Here is a 26,631-nt window from a genome sequence, read left to right as displayed (position 1 = left end):
TTTGTATATATAATTATGTATAGAGAGAAAAATTGTATACAAATTTTATTATTAATAAAATAATTTTAATATTATTTCTAGATTTCCATATAAATAATTTTATAAGTATAAATAATTATATATTTATTTATTATATATATATATATATATTTATAAATAATTTTATATATCATTATATCATTTGTAAATCATTATTTAGAATTATCAAATTATTTATATAGATCTAAAATTACTAAAGTTACTTTATTAATAAAAATATTTTTTTTTTTCAATAAAATATCGGATATATATTGGCAGAAATAGACTGCCAGGTGGATTTGAAGGTTTTATCCGCATAAACATTGAATGCGATGTCGCGCAGGAAAGATTGAGCGGTTATTTCAGCCCTTTATAGTCTGAATAGCTTGAGGGGTCAATATAAAACTTTTGAAGCGCACAGCTTCGCTCAAAATAAAATTTATGAGTACCACCGAAATTTTTTTTTTTGCGACTATCAAATCTTAGCTCATTTGATGCCATTTCACGATTAAATATAATATGAATAAAAATTGAATATGATAATATTAAGTAACAAGTAATAATTTCTCGTAAAATAATCGTGGGAAAATATAACAATTTCCGGAAGAAAAGAAAAAAGAAAGAGAGAAATAAAAAAGTAGAAAAGAAAAAATATTGAAATTATATTATCCACATAATTACGGGTTTGAACGACATTCTATTAATATATTCGATTAAATTTTTTGATTTATCTAAATGTATTCTGTTCGTTTATAAAATATTAGTTTAATTAATTTCAAGTAATTTCAGAAAAGCAGAATATATATGTAATTGGAAAAAGATTTAATAATATTTCTTTTGCATTTTTAGAGAATAAAAAGTTATTTTCACGTACAATATTTTCTTATCTCGATAAAATATAGGAGAAAGACGTGTTAATTTTATCATTTTTACAACGTCTCTATTATACTTTCAAAAATTTTCTGTTTTATTAAAATAAAGTTATGAGCTCTCATTTGTGAGAGAAAAAAAATGTTATTATAATTTTTTCAATTATATTTATACATGTATATTTTTAAATAATTATTTTTTTTTTTGAAAATTATCTGAAAGTTGTCGATATGAAAGTGGCACTTTATACGTGATAATTTAATCTAGTGTATACACACGAAGACATGTATTATTCATATTCTATGTACGCAGTCACTGCTGATTCAAGTGGATCACAAGTATGGACCCGACTCTCGAAATGTTATCGCTTGGAATATTGTTTGACATTAGGTGTAATGTACGGTGTAATACGCGACTTAATGTGTAACTGACAATGAGTATGAATTATACTCTGCAACAAAGGACTATTCCGCACGCCGGAATTCGAAATGGCACTTGCATCTCCTGCGCTGATTTATAACTGCACGTTCTCTGCAACGCAGAAGCGAGCGCTGTTAAAGCACTTCGATGTTAACTGACGAGATTGAATTGACAATATATATATATATATATACACATATATATTGTGCGAGGGAGATGGGACGAGTAGAGAAAAGTCTGCTGTCCGCCAGACAAATGATGATTCTTAAGTGGATTTGAGCTTTTTGCAATCAAATCGGTTACGTTTTACGAATTCGAAAAAATCCTCCGCGTTTGACGAGATATCGTTAAAAATAGTATCCTATGAATCTCGCTCGAATTACGGTCCGTCGATCGATTTACACTTCTTTTGTTCCACTTGCTATATGTATACGATACAAAGGTGTTTCTCTATTACTTCTATTGCAATAGAATATTTGAATAATTTATCAAGATTTATAGATATGAAAAAAGTATATGCATATGTATAGAATGCTAAATAAATCTCAACCATTGGGATTGTGATTATACCTTCGGATATTGGCGAAATTCGTAAAACGCGACATATTTTTAGGTATTGATAACTTGGCAGAATGCATTAAATTGAAAGCTGAATTGTATGCGAAGGATGTAGCAATAAAATGCATACGCGACAGATGTATTGAGCAATTTATGTATGTCTCATATGAGACGAAATAGAGGAAAAGATTTCTAAATCTATGAAACGAAGTATAGAATATTTCTCGCAATATTATTCATAAATTACTAATTAATACATTTAATTTTTTTAGGATCTAATTTATAAATTTCGTAAAAGCATTCTTCTATAAAATTTCTCAATTTTTATTTTCCGAAACATTTTATTTTTTTTATATTTGTTTGGAAAAAATATAATAAATATATATGCAATAAAAAAACAAAAGTATCAATATAAATTATTATTTTGTAATAATTTTATTTGTACATAAATTAAGGAAAACAAGCTAATAGAAAGTCAAGCATAATAATTAAAGCACAAATTAATTCTTTTTTTTTCAACGCAATTTATTAATTATTCAAAGTCATGTTATTTTCATTAAGCCGCTGTTAAATAATAAAATAGCAAAGCGTAGACAGGAAAAAAATATAATTTACATATAAAAATATATACCTATACATAAATTAATTAATAATAAATTATCGTTATTATAGTAATATGAAGCGTACGACTTTGAATAATTAATAAATCGCGTTGGGAGAGGAAAAAGAAGTAAATTGCGCTTTAATTACCGAACTTGCGGTTCTCAATTAGCCCCGTTTCTTCTATTTGTAGATATTCAATATCAGAGTCCTTAACTTCCTTTTTGTTTGTACAACTTCATATTGCAATTTTGCGAAGAAATGGCGGCGAGATGAAAAGGCTGGCGTGTTAACGGCAAATCGAGATGATATCTCGACGTGTGGTGAAAAAAGTTACTGTGTCGCCGTTGAAATGGCGAAAAATTTGTCTCGGCACGTATATACAACATTGTTGCGTGCGGCTGGCAATAATAGCGGCTGGAATTGCAAATTTGTCTCATGCCATTTTCACGAAACTTTTCCATTCTTTTTCTTTTCCTCCCATTCTCTTTCTCTTTTCGTTCCTCTCTTTTTCGAATAGCTCTTCTAAGGGAAAACTAATTCTTTTTTATCTCTCTCTGTTGCTGCATAATAATATATTTATGTGCATTTACGGCCAATTATAATTGCATTAATAATATATTAATATTATTATATTGATACAGCTATTAATATAATTATTTATAAGTCTCAAAATATCGATAAAACATAATAAATAAAATAATCAGAAATGAAATAGAAGCGTTCGTTAAAAGTTATATTAATGATTAACGTAAAATAATATTGTAATGCAAAATTATGATTAAGATAAGAAAATTGTAAGAAAAATGTATACATATACATATATATTTATTATGTGTTTAAGATAAGTACAGGATCAATTTTATTTCACTTTTAATCATTTTAGTGAATAGATATTTACAGAATGTTACCTACACATACAGGACTATTTTTAAATAAATGCAAAAAACTTTAGAAAATGATTCTTTGTCCAAAGAGAGAGATGAACATTAAGTTTTCATCTTTTTTAAATTTTAGACAAATTAAATTTAAAAAATGAAATTTGGTAGATATTTTCTACTAGTAAAAAAAATATTTATTAATACTTTTTAATTCTCCCATATCGTTATAAAGGAATGCATCAACAACTCCTATTAAATTTTTTATTTTATTTATTAGAACTTTTTAACCAACTGAAATGTGACTGTCTGAAAATATGCATTAAAAGTTTCATTCCTTTAAAAACTTTTTTATTTCTTTTATTTTTACGTAAAATCGATAGTTCTCAAGAAAAAAAATAGAAACTCTTTTCACCTGCCTTTAAAGAAATGTAACTTCTCTGAGAAGGATATAGAAGTATATTTATATGAAAAACCCCCCTTAATTTCTACAAAGAATCATCTTCTAAAATTTTTCTTACTTATTTGGAAATACCTTGTATTTCAAGAAAATATACATTTGTTGAGATATTTTTATTTACGTATGTGAGAATTGTTTCATGATATTAAATGCAATTAAAATATTTAATTAAACGAAGAATTAATTAAAACAAAATCTATGCGTGCAAATAACTAACAGTATGGCTAACAGAAAAATTACAACTAGATTGTGAATAATTATTGATTCACCTACGTATAATAAAAGAAACATACATTGGAAAAGCAGTTATTAAATATAATGTAAAATATATAGAAAAGTATAATATATATAAAAGATAAAGCAATAAAATAATAAAAAAGATATAAAAAAAATTATATATAGAAAATTATATATAGAAAATTATATATAGAAAATTATATATAGAAAATTATATATAGAAAATTATATATAAATTATATATAGAAAAGAATTGAAAGGGAAAACGAAAAGTTAAACTACAAAAGCTAACTGCATTCAATTTGCAGTCTAGCAAGAGTAACTTGGGAATCGTTAATGTAAACCCGACATTTTGCATATCATTGTTATTTAATTAAAAATAACTCGAATAGCTTTTCGTTTCCTGATTTCGTCGCGCGAATTGCAAAGTTTGTTTAAAGCGCGCTTAAAAGCGCCGGATTTACATAGTAAAATTTCGCCGGAGCGGAAGAGGACACGTGCTCTCTCGCGCTTCGATCTGCGAATTTCTTCTAGCACACACACACACATATATACGTATATTGTATATATACATAGAATACGCAGCGGAATACAACGTGCGGTTGAGACCCGTCCGGTTATCTATGCGCCAGGAAATTAACTCGATTATTAACCCACATTCGCGCACTCGATTTGAGAGATAGCGATATGCACCGCGGATAGTGTCGGCCGAAGTTATGGCTTGCCTGTGCGAATTCGAATTTAAATCAATCGGCCGCGAATCAAAATCACACAGGCGTATTTATCGTCCACGATATATAGATGCAATTGTTCGCGCGTTTCCGCGAATTATCCGAAATGACGTTGTTAAATCTGATGCAGTCGCAGCTTCCGAAGAACTCGCGTTCAAATAACCGATTTTTAAAATAGAGCTTTCGATATACAATGCGGTACGTTTTGCGAAAAATTCCACCCTTTTGTCAATGTATAATATATAATTTTTATCAATGTATGGGTATCTTATTCATAAAAAATTGAAAAAATATTAGTAGAAATAAATATTCACCAAATTTCATTTTTTTAAAACGAGTCTAAAATTTGAAAAAAAAATTAAACTTAATTTTCATCTCTTCTTTGGAGGAGTGTAACTTTTTATATAAGAGTATGTGTTTATATTAAAGAATCCTCTTTAATTTTTGACAAGAACTTTTCCTATTATTTTTTAGAGATTTTCGAAGACAAGTGTGCTTCGTACTTTTTTTTTAACGGAGAAAAGTTTCGAGATATATTTCACATTTAAAGTTGCTTTCGATGTCCGGATATCCATCACTGACAGAAGAGTTAAATCTATCATAATAAATGGAATCTAGCACAAATAGGATATCAGATAATTTTGAAATGGATTATATTACAAGCTTATTACCATATGCACGTTTATATGATAAAATATAATACACGATTATGATTAAGAAAGATTATAATTATAAGAAAAATGCACATATTTATATTATTTTTTAATTATTTTTCATTATATAATGCAAGATAGAATTATACGATAAATTTTTTTATTTTATTTTAATGAATTAAATTTGACGTTAGCATTTACAAATGTTTATTATTATTCAGATCAAATGCGAAATAGGGAATTTCACGATGAATTATAAGTTTGGAATATAAATCCAATTTCTTACGATGATAACTCTGCGATAGATAGGAAGCCGTACTTACATAACTGTATGTGTTTGCTGCATGTTTATGAACCAAATAATGCAAAAAAGAAACGACGGATATGCAATTATGGAACAAACAATGCATGCTAATAGCATTTCTATATTAATCACTGAATGTTCTTAAACAAAGTATGAGCTAATTTTCATCTACAGACTTTTTATCATTATATCTGCTAAACGTTATCGTTGAAAATTATAAATATTATAACAATCGTTCTCTTTTTCATATGCCACTCTATTATTGATCAAAGGAAGATGGGGAGAAATTAAAAATATAAATATGTATGACTTATGTTGAAATATTTTTTATTTTTTCAATTTTTTAAGTGGAATAATTATCTTTGTGTATTTTTAAATTATTTTTATTATATTATTTTAATTATTTTATTTTAATTATTTTATTTTAAAAAAATGATAAATAATTTAGTCTTGAGTTTATACTCTAAATTAAATATTTCTTTCTTCTTAATGTTTCTCTATATTATGTCTCTCTAAACCAACTTACCAATTAATAATAATTAAATAAAATGATTTTCTAAATAAAATGTCTTTCATTAATATTGCAAAGCATATTAATTATAAAATCTGTCCATTCTATTACACACTTTAATTAAAGCATTCATAGTTCATCAATGTTCAATCTGCGCGCTGATTAATTTATATTAACGAATATTGTACTTAAAACATTGTATGTACGTAAAACAGAGCCTGACTTATAACATGAATGCTCGGGACATATCGTGTCGATTTATATCGGAAGTGCGAACTCACGTGGTTGACACCGCGAAACTTTTGCCGTATAATTCCCCATCACGGAAATGACTTTTCTCTCTTTTCGGAGAAGAGGAGAAACAGTCTCGCGACTCTCGCGAGCTCGCGCAAATGAAAAAAAGCGCGCGCGGTCAATAATGAGAATTTATATCGTCCCGGGGACGTTATCTCACCCTTTACAACTATACGACGGGGAGGATGTATGTATGTATGTATATATGTATAGGTACGCCACCCCTGGAGCCACCTCTGCGCTTCGGGTCGTGCTTAACATCGAGAGTCACGTGCCATCGCACGACCGGAAAGAGATAAGCTACGTGCTGCGCGCGAACGCGGAAGAGCCGGATATTGCGCGTTTCTCTCGTATTCGCGAGAAGGACCCTCTCGGTTTTCTCGGCTCGTCTTGCACCTTTCGGAGCGAATGCAAATGAAAGTAGTAATAATCCTCTTATTTGCGCGCGACGAGGTAGATTACGTCGCGAAATAGAGTTTGTAGAGTGACTGACGCGCGCAAGTGCGCATGCGCGCGCGCGATGCGCGCGAAATCCGATTATTCGCTCGGCGATGCGGTTCGTATTGTTTTAGCGGTGATTCCGAATCATCTGCGTGAAGCTGCGTTGCATTTTTTATCAGTATCATCCTCACCGGGATTCGATATAGTTGGAATTTTAAATTTTACAATGTAAAATGGAACAATTGTAAGATACAAATAGGGGAAATTATGTTAAATATTATTTTAATAATTATATTATAATAATTATAACAATAAATTTATTTAATATTAATAATATTTAATAATTTTATATTAATTTATAGTATAAATAGGAAAATTCTTATAAATATGTTTTGTTGCTGACTGAGAACTTTTATAGAAAATTTTATTTTTGTTACAATTTTTTTTATTGTTAGAGATGCAATTTAAAAACTCATGGGTACAATTTAGCAAACCAATATTGTAAATCGTACCAAAAACTACTTTTTTCATCTTTAATTTATGATATGAAACAATGAATAAATTTGTGTTAATACGTTTAGCATATATCGTTGAAAAAAAACTAACGTTTTAAACAAATAAAAAAATTTTTTTATTGCTTTAGTATTTATTTCAGAGAGTACGATTTAGCATACTTTCCCTCTATGACAATAAATAAATATATATATATATATATATATATATATATATATATACAATATATATATTATATTTATATACATATTTATTTATTTATTTATATATAAATAAAATAAAAAATAAAATATTGTGGACTAGTTGCGGTACTATTGTGTTTCAGTAATTAATCTTATTTATTGTCAAGTAATAACAATAATAAATAAAATTAAAAAGAAGTGATAATAAAGATTTGTGCAGAACAAGCTTCATAATACAATCTCTTGCATATCCGCTGCAATTTCATTAGCTTCAAACGCAATTCTTGATGCAGATTTAGTTCAGAAATGATGCGAATCAGCCTACCGAAGGGTAAATAATCCCCTCTTCTCATTATCCAATCCGGGAAAAGATACTACCGTTACGGAAAGGAGAGATGAGAGATTTTGCCACGGAAATCCGTAACAGAGAGTTTGCAACATGAGAAAGCGGATGATAATACTCCCCTAAACGAGAAGAGAGGAAGAGAGAGAGAGAGAGAAAGAGGCTGAATTAGCGAGCTATGTAAATTAGGGACGGCTCTTTAGACTCTTGTTTAATTTAGCAAACCCCTTGCGTCAGCCACGACCAGAATACACACGTTTTACAGCATTTCCTCTATTGCATATTGTTTGTAAATTCGAGTCTACGCTGCGCACACTCGGTCGCCGCATATTTTGATGTCCTCCAAAAAACAGACAACCCCGAGAATACTGAGGGTGTTTGTGCTTAAAGTGACCGCGCACGCCCTATTAAAGTATCATGAATACATTATAATAATTGGAGAAATAATATATGTGTGTTTGTGATGTATAAGGAAGGAGGACAAGATAGTAATTCCTATTACAATACATTTTAATGGCGAATATCGTATGCATATATGTATATAAAATATTGTAGATATACAATGAATTTTAATAATATTGTCATAAAACTTTTAATTTCTAAAATTTATTTTGTAAAATTGAAATATATAAAATATTTTTGATAACATAAATATATAATATAAAACATTTAATAAAATATATAATAAATATTTTTAACAATAATTATAAAATATAATGTAAGATAAAGTATAAAATTAATAATAATAATAAAATTTTGCTATAATAAAATTTTTTATTACAAAATATCATATAAAAATTTTTATGATTGACTAATAGAAAAAATTTTCATACAACTATACATACATATATAACTAATTTGATAATATTTTCATCACATTTAATTCCTTAAATTTTGCAGGTAGAAAATCCCAAAGTATAACATGCAGAAATTGCTACATTTTCTTAATCATAGTTTAAAAATAATCTGCTAAAGCGGCGAGTTTATTTACAAAATGTGAAACGAAATACAATTTAATAAAGAGAGAGAAAATTTTGTACGATATTCAGCAAAATATTTTTACTTCACATGAGAAAGTTTTACGAATTATTTTCCAGATGCGCGTATAATAAAGTGCACGATATCTCATAAACAGAAATATTGAATACGTGAATTAGCACACAGCTATCGTTCTGCTAGCATTATAAATAAGACGAGAAAGATAAAACATTTTTACATTTTTATATTTCGATATCGTCGCTGTTTTATGTGTTTCTGACATATTTTGCTATTTATTTAATAAATAAAGAGAAACGCAGGAAGGAAAAAAATGAAAAAAAAAATAATAAAAGAGAGAGAGAGAGAGAGAGAGAGAAAGCATTTATTTTTGCAGATTAATTATTTACTAATTAATTATACTGCGAAATTATTTTTCTACTCGCTTTAATTTCTTTTCTACGACATTTGTAGTTTTATATATTTTTTTGTTTGAGCAAGTAAAATTTTTTATAATTTATTTAATATTTTAGTCTGTAATTATATTTGATATTTCTCTAAAGAGGAACTATATTAAGTTGAAACATCAAATGGTGCATTTAGTATATGTTCTATTAAACTATCAAGCGCGTGCATTTCATTGCATTTATTTATTTATCATTTAAACGTGTCTTTGAGCTGAATATGTTGACATAAGCTGGAAGAAAAGATATATAGTATATAACGTATGATACAACATATAATCAATTAAATAATATACATTGTATTAATCAGCTAACAATATTAACTACATTTTGTGAATGTATAAATTGGTAAAATTATATTGATCACACGTACACATTTTAACATTTTGCGGTGCAAACAAAACCAGTTAAAAAATCTCATTAATATTAAATATCAAATATATATTTTACGTTTTAAACACTTTTTCAAAACAATTTTTTTATAAAACGTGGATTTTTTTTACAGGATAAGTTTTTGAAGTGTTACAAACTTATATCTCGGAAATAAAGCATTTTAAAATTAAATGTTTTATACAAAAGTTTTGTAATGACACTATCTTATGTCCCCTTCAAAGGGATAGTGTCATTGGTTTGACTTTGGATAATCATTTAAAGGTTACGTAAAGGTCATCTTCGAAATCACAAAACTTTTGTATAAAACACTCTAAAATGATTTATTTCCGAGATATAAAGTTGTAATACTCTAAGAAACTCACTGTATATAATATTAAATTTTAAAAATATATTTGTATTATGTTTAAAACTTTGCATAAAAAAATATTTAATTTAAGCTATATTATACGTTTCTAATATATTAATATTTAATAATAGTATTTTTAATATTAAAAGAAATTAATATATTTTAATGTTTTTATACATAATAAAAAAAGTTTATATTTTCTCTCTCTCTCTCTCTCTCTCTCTCCATTCCATTCCATTGAAATTATATATTACTTACTAAAATAAATAAATGTGCAAATGTTTTTAAATTCTAACGATAAGTCTTAAATATAATTAAAAAAAGTAATGATACATATATTAAAGATAATGTTAAATTATTTTTTAATTTTAGTCTATACATATAATTATACATAATTACTTTTTATCTTATCTAATTTTTTAATGTATGTATTTTATTTATATACTTAAAAATGTTAGTCCCCATTTTATTACTCACAATTAATTTCCAGTTAAAAATAAAATGTTTATATGTGTTTTAAGTTAAGCTCAATGAAATATGAGTTTCGTGTTAACTTTTCGATCCGTAAACATAGAATACATTCAACTTCACTTTTCTTCTTCTCTCTGGCCTCTCGAGAGCCAAGGGTTTTGCGAAGTCGTAAGTGCTCCAAAGTGAGAACAAAGCCACCGTTGCGTAAACTGTAAGCCGCCTGGATGGTAAACTTGCGAAATTGTTAAGCACTGGGACACAACCTTCACGACTGAAAGTTTCGTAAATCTGCCTGCTCGCGAAATTGCTTCATTGACCCATCCGCTTTGGTCATCGTTAATATTCAATAGAAACTCTATACATGCTTATTATTGATAGACCCCTGATAATGGACGGTATGAATAAAACATGAGAAATTTTACATATGAGAAACATATAACAGTATCATAACATATATATCATATCATTACATATATAACATTAATTATATTTACAATAATTATTTTGAGATAATATTCAAGAGAGGATTAGATATTGCGGTTGCGCTTTTCCTCAAATTCGATTTTTGTTTATCTTTTCAACTTAATTATGGATTAGAATTTTTAAGTTATGTTTGAAATTATTCTTGAAAACATTACGATTTACATTAAATTAAATTTACATTAATTTACATTAAATTAAATGGGAAAAGAAATGGTTAAGTTAATTTGAAGAGAAATTTTAACTGCATATCTTAGATTAAATATTTTCACAGTATGATTGAAAGAAGTATAGTCATGCGATTAAAACACTCATTAAAATTAAATTAGCTGAGCATTTGCTTCTTAGAGAGATTTGTATCGTGTTATAAATATAGGTGCATTTAACATTATATATATATATATATATATATATATATATATATATATTTTTTTTTTTTTTTTTTTAAATGCGTGAATAGCTAATTTAATATTCATTCATCAAAGTTTATCTCGACATGCACTATTTCAAGTATAAAATATTCTGCAACAGACTCATTATTTATGTAAATGTGATGTTTTTTTTACAATTAGAGAAGATATTAAATTTTTATATTTTACATGAATTTTGTATACAATATATTTACTGTATACATATGTATGTATGTACACATACATTTATAAGTACACTAGCTTTTCGGACCGCGCTTCGCGCGGTCCTCAAAGCCTTTCTATTCGGACCGCGCGAAGCGCGGTCCTCATATAGCCTATATTAAATCCGTTTTAACACAAAAAATTAATTCTTTTTTTGTATTACCGCGAACTACTTCCACATTTGTTGTCCGACTTTCACGAAATTTATATCAAAATAAATGTTTAAATTTTTTTTGGGTGGGTGCGTGGGTGGATAAATAAAGTGATAAAAATTTGTTAAAATCATATAGTAGCCATCCCGGACAAAATTTGAGTACAAATTCTGTGAATAAGTCTGTGAATAAATGTTTGAATGCGTGGGTGGATGCATGGGTGGGGGCGTAAACTTAAAAGAACCACACAGCAGCTTTCTCAGAAAAATTTGCAACATTTTTGTACCAATTTCGTGAAAATTGGTCCATAAATGCGCATGCATGTGGGTAAATGCGTGGGTGGATGCGTGGGTGGAAGTGTTACACTTGAAAAAACCGCATCGTCGCTATCTCCAAAAATTTTGCAACATTTTGATACCATGTGTTCAGAAATATTGCAAAAAAAATTTTTTTTGCAAAAACACCCTCCTCTGAGGAAAAAAAATAAAAATAAAAAAATTAAAAAAAAAAAACCCACAGCAGCCACCCCCGAAAAATTTGCAACATTTTGGTACCAATTTCGAGACAATCGGTCCACAAATGCGGAAGTAGTTCGGGTACAGACAGACAGACAGACGGACGGTGCTTATATATATAGATATTTTTTATAAAGAATACAGAAATAATATTTTCTGTAGTTGTTAAAAAGTATATTTCTATAAGTAACTAGTTTGCAGAATTTTTCATATATGAAATAAAATGCACGTCAAGATAAGCTGCAATGAAGTATTATATTACGCGTTTACACATTTGATTCAATGTTATCTTCTATATTGCATGCAAGGATTCTCATTTTAAACGTTTATTTCACTTTGTGTTTTTATTATCCGTTCTTTGCTTTTATTTTATAGTTATTTGTTTCACGTTGTTTCATTGTTTTCCACATTTTCCCATTTGTTTTTTACATTTTCACTGTCTTTTTTCTGTCATTTTCTATGAAGCTCGAAAAAAAATAATTTTAGCTTAAATTGATTTTAACTTATTTCCATTAAAAATATAAAGTAATCGATAGATAATTAGTTTTTTAAATTTTAATTTTATATTTAATTATATAATGACATTAATAATAATAATTAGAACAATTGGAAATTTTAATCTTGTGTATATATTGTCTGATTAATTTTTAATTTAATTTAAAACTTAATTAAAATTTTTCTATAAGCTCGATATATCCAAACAGTTCAAATTTGAAAAAAAATTTAAATCTGATATTTTTTTAAATAATAAAAATATAAATGGTTGGAAATGTTTACTGCAATTCGAGATCTATTATTAAGCATTTCTATTCTCTCAAATAATTGAATTTTTTAACTGGAATAATTTAAAAAAAACTTTAATTATTATAATTGATAAAAAAGACTGTTTTTTTTATATTTAAATATAAACTTGTAAGTTCTTAGAAAAAATACGCAATTTTCTATAGCATTGTAGCCACGCGTGTGTCTAATTTTTGAATGGCGCAATTAATATTTTATCCTTGCACATATGATTTAAAATTATTAATAACTTATTATTAATAATCAAATCTTTTAATTTGAATAATTTTGAAAAATAAACTTTTTAATTATTATAATTGATAAAAGAGACTATTCTTTTTATATTTAAATATGAACATGTAACTTCTTAAAAAAAAAAAACGCAATTTTCTATAGCATTGTAGCCACGCGTGTGTCTAATTTTTGAATGGCGCAATTAATATTTCATCCTTGCACGTATGATTTAAAATGAGATGTAACTGGACGTGTGTGCGTGTGTGTATGAGACGACCAAGTGATTCAAGCTCTAATTAAAGAAAAGGTCGGTGTTTTAATTAAACGGATTCGAAATGTATACCGCACGCGTGTATGCACAGAGACGTATGCATATATATATATATATATATATATATACACATGTACGTCTATACATATATATATACGGTCGCTATATCAAAAGATTTAATTGCGACAGGGAAGGAGAAAGGGTCGCGCAACAGTTCTTCCGAAATTCCCATAAGGGGACTCCATGCGCGCGCAGCTTTTAATTAAAAACAACTTGCCGCTGTCGTCGAGACTTGGTAGCATCAAGTGCAACACGTCATTAAATCGCTCAATTTACAATATTTACATCGCGAACTGCGATCAGTCAAGGCCGCGCTTCCAGAATATGAATATATAGATTTCATACGCGCGCATATAATGGCCTAATGTATAATATTCAATCATTTAGTTGTAATATCATGTTATTATTCATGCTTCCTATTACAAGTCATATTTTGTAAAATAATAACCATCAATTGGTGAAATATTCATAGAAAAATGGGAAACGTTAGCAAATGTATAAACTTAATTTTGACGAGAAAGGGAAATATTTAAGGAAAGTCTTTTATATTTTTTTTCTTTAAATATTTTATTAATATAATTTTTGCGTAAATTATAGTATAGATACACAGGATATTTTTTATTAATGAAACCAGTTTATATAAGTATTTTATTTTTTGAGATGCATACAATATTTATATTGTATAAAGAACGTTAGAAAATTTAGATTATCAAAGTACTTTATATTATTTCTTTATATCTTAAATAAAATTATCCTAAATAATTGTTATCTCTTTTTCAAATTATTTTAAATAATATTTAGCGAGTTCAATCTATATATTAAATGAAAATTATATATAGAATTTTGAAAATATCAATTTTCACATTGTCAGCTGCTTTACTGTAATTGCAAATAGCAAATATTTGTAAAAATCAATCCTTTATCAAATAACACATTTAAAAAGGCTCTTAGAAATGTTTAGAAATCAAAGTATATATCGCTTTTATACTTTAAAATTGTTTTTTTTTCTTTTTTTAAGTTTTAAGATATATTTACATATATTTTAATTTAATCTGTCTCTGGATGATTTCAGAGTTATGTAAAAAAAATGTTATTTATACACGTAAAAAATTATATATTTTTTTTTAATTATTGGCATATATTTATACACATGTTTCACGTAACGCGTTTGATATAACGTAACATGATTTTTGTAAATATTTGATCGTATGTTGTCGTTGCATGCAAAAGAAACTCGGTTAAAATTAATTCTGATAAAGTAGAGTGACATGTAATTATAAACAGCCATTAATAATTTAATTTTTAGATGTTTATAAAACGTAACAAAAACTTTTCAAGTGCGCACTAAAAGCATTTAATTACATTGTTCTCAAGTATATTTACATTTTTATTTCTTTTCGTATTGATCTAACACACGTTGTATATACGTAGAAAAGCGTGTAAAATTTATTAAAGATGAAAGCTGAGTTTACTGTGTTGCTTAAAAAATATAAATATAACAGAAGAAAAATGAATCAATATATTTTTAATTAAAAAATTATGAAAAAAATTAATCTGTCATAAATGTTATTTTTTTCTTATACGAGGAGCAAATCGTGTTGGAAGTAAAAATCGGATATCAAGAAAATACCTGAACATACTTGGCACCCTTCTGGATATATAAAATAGGTCACACAGTTTTCACAAAAATGGCTGCTCGAACGAGCTGCAAATATTGTATAACTCGCTCGTTCAAAATTTAACACGGTTATACCACGTTGTCTTTTCGTGGAGGATTCTCAAAACTTTGAAATTTTAATTTATGGAGAACTCAACAGCAGAATTTCTAATGACACTTTTGCAAAATTTAAAACATGCAAGAAGCGTGCATCGGAAATAAATACGCGTTTATTTATTAATATATTAATGTGTACAGTCAACACCTAAGTAAATAATAAATTAATCAAAGCTAAAAACCAATAATAAATTTATTTGTTTGGAAAATTTAATTTAAACATGTTTTAAAAATATAATAATTTAAATATAAATATTCTATACTGAAAATTATTCGTATATCAAAAGAGACATGTCTTACCTTGAATTTTTCCCAATATTTGCTACAAACATATCATGCTTCCATTAATACTTTCATATCTCATAAATATATATTACGCGCGGAAAATGATATCTTCGGTCTTAATTAATAAATTGATTTAGCTCTAATGAAATTATCAGCGCGTTCCGCGGGAATGACGCGTAAATATCGGTTGCCATCATCGTGTTAGAGACCTGTCGATCAGTTTTATCGGTTGAATAAATAATTAGCTGCATTATTATCACGGAAAGCGGGCTGCGCGCAATGAAAGGCCGCAAAAAAACCTTATGCAGCGAACGAAAAAAAAACTGCGATCGTTCGCTCGCCATTGTCTCGGAGGTTGTGCCTTTATTTTCCTTTTTTCTGTGGCCCTCTCCCTTTCGCTTTATACCTTTCTATCATTCTCTATCTCTCTCTCTTTCCCTATCTCGCTCGTTCCGCTTTCCTCTTTTTCTCCGTCAAAACCATTCAGCCGCAATTAGAATTATTTATTTATCGCGTTCGCAACGAGAGCTTCGAAGGGTCGTTCTTTTCCTTTCCACCCTTTCATTCCGCCTCTCTTCTTTCTGCTATATCAGTTTGCAACACTAGTTTATGCGAGCGTTTCGGAGACAGGCTAGCATTTTTGTTTTCCCTCGAATATATATATATATATATATATTTTCTGCTTTTTTGCCCTTTAATTGTACGTCGATTAAATCCCTACGTTCTCATTTACGGTTTCTTCTCTTCTCGATTTTTACTCGAAAAAGACCCATTTTGCAGACTAATTTAATTGCAGAAATTAGCAATGATTTAGCCGAGTGCAGTTTTGTATCGCGTTTATTTGTCTGTCTGTTTTATTGCTTTTCTTAATTTTATAAAGAAATCTCCCCCCCCCTTCATTAAATAGGTGGAAAAATGTCAATCTGTTTAAATTTTCAATCTGTCAACTGATCGCTTTAAAATATGAAATTAAGTCTTATCGGACTTTAAATTTTATGTACTCTATTTTTTCTTTATTTTAATTCTTTCTTCCTGATTTCAAGTGGATAATTTTTTGCAATTTTTTAATGCAAGTTATTTATAAATTTATAGAGATATAGAGCGAAAAAATGTTTAGAAAAACAGAATGAGAGAGAATAGAAAGATAGAGAGAAAGAAAGAGGAATGAAAACTTAATATTAGTTTTATCTACAAAGATGAAAATTGACGGTATTTAAAAGTTATTCGATTGTACAAAAAGATTTTCTGACTTCAGACAATTATTTCCTCTGTTTATTTTAATTTAATTACAAAATCTTAAGAAAATAATACATAGTTTGAATGTTTAAAAATTCTGTAAAATTTAAAATTGTAATGTATAAAGTAAATGCAATTAAGATTTTAGAGATAGCTATTGAGAATCTTCACGTTAATTCAATTAAATCAATTTGAATGAGAAACAGTAAAATTAGCATAACAAACTTAATACGATTGTTACGTTAAGATAAATTCCGTTTACATATTGATTCATTTAGAATATTCTGGTAAAGATTAAAAAAAAATAAAATGTAATATTTGTAGTGAAATAAAAAACAATCACTTAGCTGGATTGTTTTATTTATAATATTTTTATGATATTAAAAATGGAAAGACACATTTTTTATCAAACCACCAGTTCTGTTAAAAAATACAGCTTTAAATATTTGTTCTATAATATTTTATTAGCACGACAGCTGTCCAACTCATTTTCCATATTTACAACCGCAGTTTTTAATAAAAAAAATCCCTTGATTGGACAGAACAGACAAGTGTTGCGACCAACTCAATCTCTAGAACTGACATTATTAGATTTTTTCAATGGAAATAAAAGATTAAAAATATGAAACAATGAGTAAACTGAGTTTGCGTTTTAATATGTCAACAGTGAGGGAAAAAATATTATATTATGGTTTATCGTGTTGTGGATTGTCAAATAATGTCTGAAAAATATAATGTTAAACATATAAAAATAAAGTACAATGAATGAAATAAATTAGTTAAAATTAAAATTATTTTAAGATTATATTATTGTAATAAATTAATAAACTTGTGAATGTTGTGTAGGTATATTATACTAGCATTATGTATAAAGTTAAAAATCTTTAAATTCGTCGGATTAAAAAGTTTTAAGATAAACGACTGTCTGTATTAAGAACTTATTCGAATTATTTAGAAAACACGTTTTTTTTACACAACTATTTTTTTTCTTTATGTGTCTACTTATTTTTTTTTTTTAATAGTCTAAAATGACACTTTTTAAGAAATCGAAAAGATAGCAAATCGGGATAATGGACCATTAATCTGTTGGCGACAGCTGTTCCAATATCCAGGCAACTAATCGGAAACGCGAAGTGAGAAAAATGAAACAAGAAAGATGAAATAAGAAATAAAAAAAGTAAAACTTTTATTAAGTTAAACTCTTCACTCGAGAATTCACACACAATTTTCTGTTTTTATAAGAACATTTATTATTCAATTTTAGTAAAACATTCGAGCACTTTCTCCATTAATTTTCCAAGCTTCCATTATATATGTATATATAAAATAGATGAATCAATATTTTAGTATCGTTTATTTAATTATAAAAAAAATTCTCAATGTGTATGTACATGTCAGATGAAATAATCAAATGATTATTCAAGCTATCTCTTCCACGCAAAGGTAATTTTTTAAGCTAAATTTTTGGAATGGAAATAAAAAAATATAAAAAAAACATTATCAAGATAAAATTCAATAATTTTAGATTAGCTTTATATAATATTTTTATATTGTGTTTTATGCATCAATGTATTATACATATAGTTGTGAAGTAACTTGCTTCTTAATGGAACTTTTAATAGTTTTGTATAAAATAAGAAATTACAAGTATTCAACATGCATTCAAAATGTAAAAAGCGTTCCATTTACAAAACAAAAAAAAATAGAATTGCATTTTATAGCTGTTTCTATGCACAAAAACTCCAATAGAGAATAAATAGAAATGTAAAGTGTCTATATAAAACCATTCAATTTTATTTTGTGACTCTTTTCCATCTCTAACTATTTCAGACATACAACTTCGCTTTGTTACGTATGAAACATTTTGATAAAAAATGATATATGTATTATATAATAAAATACATATGATAAAAAATAATAATAAATAATATATTAACCTAAATTAGAAAAATTAATTAAAATAAAATAACAATGTAATATATGTGTATATAATGTTGTAGTTGCAAATATCATATATTAATATGGAACAAATAAAAAAATACTTGAAACATTATTTTTAAAAAACAATTAATTATAATTAATTATAATAACATTTTGATAAAAAATTATAATAAAAAATTAATTAACTATAATAAAATAACAATGTAATATATAGGTAATGTATGTAACAAATATAAGAGTTTTTAACAAGGCTCTGTAATATAAATATAAATTTAACGTATAAGACGCCTTATACGTTAAATTTATATTTATATTACAGAGCCTTGTTAAAAACTCTTATATTTGATACACGCTGGCTTAAAAAATGCGTTTGTTTACCAACATTAATATATATTTATATAACAGAGAAAAGTATAGAATCGAAAGGATCTGAATAGCTCAGCTGGAAGAGCAGTCGCCCGGCAAGCGAAAGGTCTCGGGTTCGATTCCCGATTCAGCGATTTTCGGATCTATATTTTTCTCTTGCATTCATTTATTTATTTTCCGTAGGGGGGTTAAAGGGGTATTGAAATTAAATCTCAAAATATGAGATTATTTCATATTTAAAAATCTTGGCCGTGTCCAAGTAAAATTTGGTGCCTTGTGCACCGGTATTTAATTCTAACGAAAAATTATTTAGTTTCGTTAGGATAACGCATTGTCATCCGCGATTTGGCTCTTGTTGCCCGTCTTATACGTTAAATTTAAATGTATGTAACATTTTAATTGCAAATATATATTAATATAGATCGAATAAAGAAGTATTTGAAACATTATGAAAAAAAAGGCAAACGCAAAGTGGAAAAATAAAAAGCTAATTTTGCAGCTCAACAGATCGCTTACGAAGTTAATATAAAAGAAGCAAAGCTATTTTGGAATCTAAGAACATTGTAAGCCAAAGTACGCGGGAAGATTAATCGTAGGAGTTGCGCAGGATTAAAGCGAGTTTAATTTCGAAACGAATCACCCCGAGATCTAATCTCTCTAGTTGGCATCACCAGGATATATCTTTCGCTGCATTGCATCGTATTTCGTATATATTTCATCTTAAATGCCGCTCCTCTCTCTCTGCTCGCGATATTATAGTTTGCGCGCGAATATCTTCGTCATACTTATTAATCTTGTCTTCTCTCCCTTCATCCTTTCCTACTCTCTCTTTCTCTTTTTCTCTCTTGCTTTGTTTCTCCTTTTCTTACACCATCTCGCAGACGTTTACCTCTTTGTCACTGCATATTACAGCGCAATTTGCAAATTCTACTCTTAATTGCTGCCGACGAAAATTCCAACTTCCCCACTAAACTGATCCCCTAATGTAGACGAACATTTCACAGCCCTAATGTCTTTCTCAATATTATGAAATGAAGACAGCATGTTAATATGCAAATTATAATTGAAAAAACTGAATCGTGTACTTAAGTCGAAAAATGATATCTTGGGAAAATAATTCAAAATTAAACAATCTCGGCTTCCAAATTGATACACATTACATTATAATTTTAAGATATATTATATATATTAATTATATACATTGTATTACCTTAAATAAAGAAAGATTTATGTTTAAATAAATATTATAAATTTTAGCTAATTTTACAAAAATTTTTATAATTGCTATTTTTCGTAAAAAAGAAACATTATATATATTTTTGGTGGCAATAACAAAAAAATTTATATAAAGAACACAAGAATATAAAAAATATTGTGAACATTTTTCTGTGTGTTTTTTTAATATTATTAATATAAATAAATATTATAAATTTTAGCTAATTTTACAAAAATTTTTATAATTGCTATTTTTCGTAAAAAAAAAAAAAAACATTATATATATTTTTGGTGGCAATAACAAAAAAATTTATATAAAGAACATAAAGAACATAAGAATATAAAAAATATTGTGAACATTAAATTTCTGTGTGTTTTTTTATATATGTATGAATCAATATTAAATAATATTTTGATAATATAAATAAGTTCGCATAATAATTCTTCACTGCAATAATTGTACTAAATATAATGAACTTTTTTTTACAGATACGAAGGAGATTTGAACTCTGACGCGACAGTGATTCCGGTGAGAGATCTTCGCATATCTTTTCACGTACATCATACAGGTAAGTTTATTGAACAATTATTATAATGAAAATGTTCACACTTGTTGTGCAGAGTTAAATTATGATTAAATAGCTCGCTCTCTAAAATAAACCTACAAATAACAACAGTGTCTTGAGAAAAGTGTCGGAAGCTTTTATTTTAATGTTGCATTTTCTAAAGGAGACATAGAAACATAATAGAGCTATTCATTTTAGCTGCATTTTCTTCTTGCATTTCCTTCCTGTATCTGACACAGAATAAGTGTGTGTTTAAGCTTTGGGGAAAGGGGAAAAAATAAATAGCACAGAAAGTGACTCATTGTTACAACCGAAGTTTCTTACAATTCACAATAAAAATAGACACAATGCTTTTATAATCAAGCGAAGAAGTTTTATTAACAAAATCAATTCTTATTAGCACTATAAATCAACAATAGATTTGTGAAAAATATAAAATTCTATCGTTTTTATTGTTAACCTTTTATTCGAACTGATAAATCTTTTTTCTTCGATGTAATAAAAACGGCTGATTTTTCGTTTTTATTTTAACTGTAAATCTAATATAAAAAATAAATATATATATAATATATTTTCTAATTTTTTTAATAAAAATATTAATTTACTTTTTAAATAATTAATTAATATTTTAAATTGACATTTATAATTTATTGTTTAAAATGGATTAATTAATATCAATTATAAAGTTATTTAAATTTTATAATAAATAATAAATATTTAAATAATAATTATACAAATATTTATAATTTATTTTTGAAAATTTTTTAATAAGAAATATTTTAATATATTTTGGGATTGACACGTAAAAAAATAATGTAAAGGGAGCATTAGTCAAATATTAATTAAGTGTTTTAGTTTATTTTATCATAATATATACATATTTATTAATTCGAAAGAGGAAATCCATGTTATTTCTACTTTTCCAAATTTTCAGAAATATTTTAATATAATTTGGAATTGACACGTAAAAAAATGATGTAAAGGGAGCACCGTCGCGCATTATATGCGCGGAAGTTCGTCCAATAATCGTTCGTCTTGGCGAAATTACGGCGCTGAGGATGGCGTTATCTCGCCGCTTACGACTTAAATCACGCGTCTCACGCTTCGCTCCTTGTCCCATTTTTGTTCGGGTGTCCCTTAATTTCTCCCTGCGCGCCAGGAATTACCATCGCGACCAAGCTTCCGGGGCCTCTTCGGGGCGCTGTCTTCGTTCCCGCATGCAGGAAATCCCGGCTGAAAGCCGGGGTTGTCATACCCGCGGCAACCCCAGGTTCACCTTAACGCTGGTCGCCTTCCTTCCTGAAATACATCCTACGGGAATTAAATGCGCGATATTAAATGCAGGGTGCAAACAACCTCCTGGCTGAGAGAGTCACACGGCTTTACCCTCATAACTTTTCGAGCGAGCCGAGATTGTATATTATATTTTCGAATAAACTCCGCGCGCGCAATATATGTATTTAATATTCGTGTTAGGCATTAGTATTGAACACTATAATATACAGAGGGTCTTATCTCAAATAACACATTGCTATTTTCTTTTTTTTAATCAAGGCTTCCATCGAAAAATATTTCATGCAAATATTTCATGTAGGATTTAAAGAGGGATGTCTTGTCGTAAGCATGGTTTTATTCCAGGTGCAAGCATTTGACATTTCGAACTTATTTTTTAATTTATTCTTTTTACATTTTTTTACAAACGAAACTAACATAATTTTTTTACATAAATTGATTCCTCGTAATATTTGATGTAAAAAACTATTAGAGTAGAATAGTCGAAAAATAAATAGTTTTTCAGATATTGTATACTTTATTCCGATACATTTTACCAAAAAATATTATATGAAATAACTTAGATAATCTTATTTTAATAATTTTTGCATAGAATAATAAGATAAATCAATTGATTGTAAAAAAAAACGTAATTAGTTAAAAAAAAAAGTATATTTTTCTTATATCAATTAATTTATCTACTTATTCTACACAGAAAATTATAAAACTAAGGTAAGATTTTAGCATAAAATATTTCTATAACCATAAACCCTTTATTTTTCGATTATTTTATTTAAACATTTTTTATGCTAAATATAATATTATAAGGAATTGATTTTGTGTAAGAAAATTATGGTGGTTATATTTAAAAATAAAATCGAATGAAACTATATATTTATGACAAAACATCTTTCTTGAAATTCTACTTTTGTATAAAATATTTTTTAATAGAAGCCTTGGTTTTTGAGAAAGTATGCGTTATTTAAAATATACACTGTACATATATATGGTGATTGTTAATTTTCTATGCAATTTCAAGTGACGCATCGTTCTTGCATCTTCGGCGCGATCTATTGATTATATTGATCCCCAGGCTATAATAACTAATAGCGTTTTCGATTGGGGTGCACTGGCTGCACTGAATGTCAGGCGCGTGTTCGATTGGTAGTGCCAATGCGCACTTGGCTAGTGTTGCGTGTTCGTTTGAACGCACAACACTCGCATAGTGCGCACTCAGTGCGCACTAAGTGGCACGAGATATTTTGACGGTGCCAGTTCAGTGCACTGGATGCATGCAAGCAGTAGGGCATTCTTTTGAACGAAAATTCGACATAATGAGCAATTCGGATTTGGCTCTCTTTAATATTTTGGAGACATTTTTGGAATCTTCTTCTAGTTCAAGTGAGCAAGAAGAAATAATTACAACTCTTCGAACTAAAAGAATAATTCCAAAAACTGTAAATTATGTAGAATGTGTGAAAAAAATGAATAATGACACCGTAAGTGTTATATCTTTTTATATAAACATCGAACCTATACCCTTTTTTAAAATATAATTAATGTACTTAATGTAATAGCATTTTTATACTGAATAATAATAATTTTTATATTTGTCATACGTGATATTCTTGATCATCTTCTATATTTAATTACATATAATAAAAATCATTACTTAACTGAACACAAGATGTCGAGGTTACTTTTTCGTTCTTCCCGGAATCTAGTCAACTCAAGTGGCACTGAAAATTTCGGCGTGTTCTTTTTCACCTGCACTATTCAGTGCAACCCATGGAACTTGTCCAGTGTTCGTATGAACTGAGTGCGCACTGGTGCGCACTAACTTTTTCCCAATCGAAAACGCTATAATTGTATCTGTAGGAAAAATTGGGCGCCAGGCGTGAATATTCGCACACAAAAATACGCGGAAAAGCAGTAAACGGGAAACTGCTAATTAATCGCGACGGCCGAATACTCGGCTACTCAATTAACATCAAATAGTAGAAGAGGTGATTCAGACGGAATAGAGAGGAAATCGAGAACATTCGAGAGATAAAAATAACGTGTAATCGTAATAATAACAAGTATATTGGAGAATAGCATGAAGAAACACTGATGATGACTCGTAGAAAAATCTCCGATCGATTAATAAGGAAAATTTTATACCCTGTGCACGACAGCTAATCAGTTTCAATGAAAAATTAATTTCCCTCGAAATTAACACATCTCTGACCCTCTCTAGCTCGTTTAAATTTAAATTTGCATTTCACGTCGAAAGTCTTGCTAAATTTTCAATAGATAAATGTACCGGTTCTATTGCTACGCTTTTCAAGATAAATAATAGATAATCTCAATACTAGGGGATACATCAGGGGATCAATATATTCTTTTCATTATTTATTACTGGCGACTCTTAAGGATTATCATTTATAAATAATAGAGTTGATTTAAGAATTAAAAGCATGGATTATTAGATTTTGTCCATTGTGTTCGGCTATTATTAATTTGACAATAGAAATTAATTATTGATAAAATTACGTAAATTATTCACAGTTCACTATATTTAATACAAGCTTGAGCTAGTTTCATGATATTTAGAATTAATTTCGTGAATTATTATTGTTCGCGAACTCAGTAAAATACTAAAGAGAGAGAGCGCGGGAATACCGGCGCACGTGGTCGGGAAAAAGATGGTGGTTTTACGCGGCGACAATAGACGAGGCGGGGAAATAAATCACTCGCGCTTCGTAACAGTCAATGGTCTTTTTTATTCCGCACAATCACAAATGTACACAACTAATTCGTCACGATAGACAGAAAATTAATATACGAGATATAATACGATGACTTGAACGACTTATTATTTGATACGTTACTGAGAGCGATACAGAACACGTGTACTCTGACTCAAGGATTACTCCAGAATGCTTCCTTCTTCCTCGTCACTACGGAAGTGACGGGACGACCGCGCTAATCAGATATCGATCTAAACGGAAATCAATATGATTGCTATCAATCGATGCTCTGAGCGACGCCGCGATCTCAGAGATGGCGCGTGCATGTCGGTTCGCACGCTCGGCAACACACTCGCACGAACAATTATAGTCTTTGTTGTCTAAATTTGTGATCTATAATTTATAACATAAGTAAGCAATATAATAAATATATATTATTTATTTCTCTCACTCTATTGCATTATGCACAATCTGACAATATTTTATTTGATGCTTGGAAATAAATCAGACATATTTGCCAGCGAAAATTGAGTTTGGATATAATACAAAAAAAAAAAATAAAAATTTTTACAAAAAGGCACTTCTAAAAAATTTTTTAAGTTATTTTAACATCGGATTAAATACGTCTATCAAATTTTAATTAAATTATGTAGCTCGCAATGCTGTAAATTTTTTATTAGATTTTGATTAAACTATTCAGAATTTTCTAATTTTTAAAAGAGAATTTTTTAAATATGCAGATAATTTTTTAAATTTTTGTTAAAAATAATTAAAAGAAAATCAAAATGCAATATAGGTACTTTACATGAAATTATATTCATCATCAATATGTTGCATACAACAAATGATAGGAAAGTACTTTCTCGCGAAAAAAATTTATAGATGTAAAGTTTCAGTTTCATAACTGGTCAATAAAAAAGCTATTTTTTAAATAATGAAAAATTGTCGATGTTTGTTCAAAGATATTATTTTCGAACGGAATTAATAAATAAACGTCACTATTTTTATCTCATGCTCTAATTACTAAAATAAAATAAACGCTGTATGCTGTTAAAGAAAAATATATGAATGGAAAAGTTCCATTTATTCTTTATTCATTATTAACGAAAAAATTTTTCAATTTTTCATTAGCTTTGAAATAAAATTAAATAGACTTTATTTCTTGGCGAATTTTTTTTTATAAAATAAATATCTTAAAATAAAGAAGAGAAAAACATGTTTATATATAATATAATTAATAAATATAAAATAAATAATTTTGTACAAAAATTAAAAAGTAATATGTATCAATATATTTCTATTTTTAATGTTAATAAAAATGAGGGACATCTCTTTAAAAATTATTGGAGGAAAAATATCATAAATCAAAACATAAATGAGAGAAATGTATCGAAAGACGATTTAAAGAAAAAAAAATTCCTAATATTGATCTATCGCAAAACGCTATTAAGGAATATA

General features: G+C 27.8%; 1 protein-coding gene across 1 annotated transcript in view; it reads left to right on the top strand.

Moving 5' to 3' along the window:
• Con (leucine rich repeat protein connectin) overlaps nucleotides 1–26,631 on the top strand; it is a 163,830-nt gene that overhangs the window by 112,018 nt on the left and 25,181 nt on the right. Inside the window, 1 exon segment of the mRNA XM_085489224.1 lies at nucleotides 21,093–21,172. The gene's annotated coding sequence lies outside the window, so the exon portion shown is untranslated.

Source organism: Nylanderia fulva, unplaced genomic scaffold (genome assembly GCF_048542155.1).
Source record: "Nylanderia fulva isolate GAGA-0341 unplaced genomic scaffold, ASM4854215v1 Scaffold8, whole genome shotgun sequence".
Lineage (NCBI taxonomy): Eukaryota > Metazoa > Arthropoda > Insecta > Hymenoptera > Formicidae > Nylanderia > Nylanderia fulva.
Note: the sequence above shows the minus strand (reverse complement) of the source record. Positions and strands in the feature narration are given on the sequence as shown.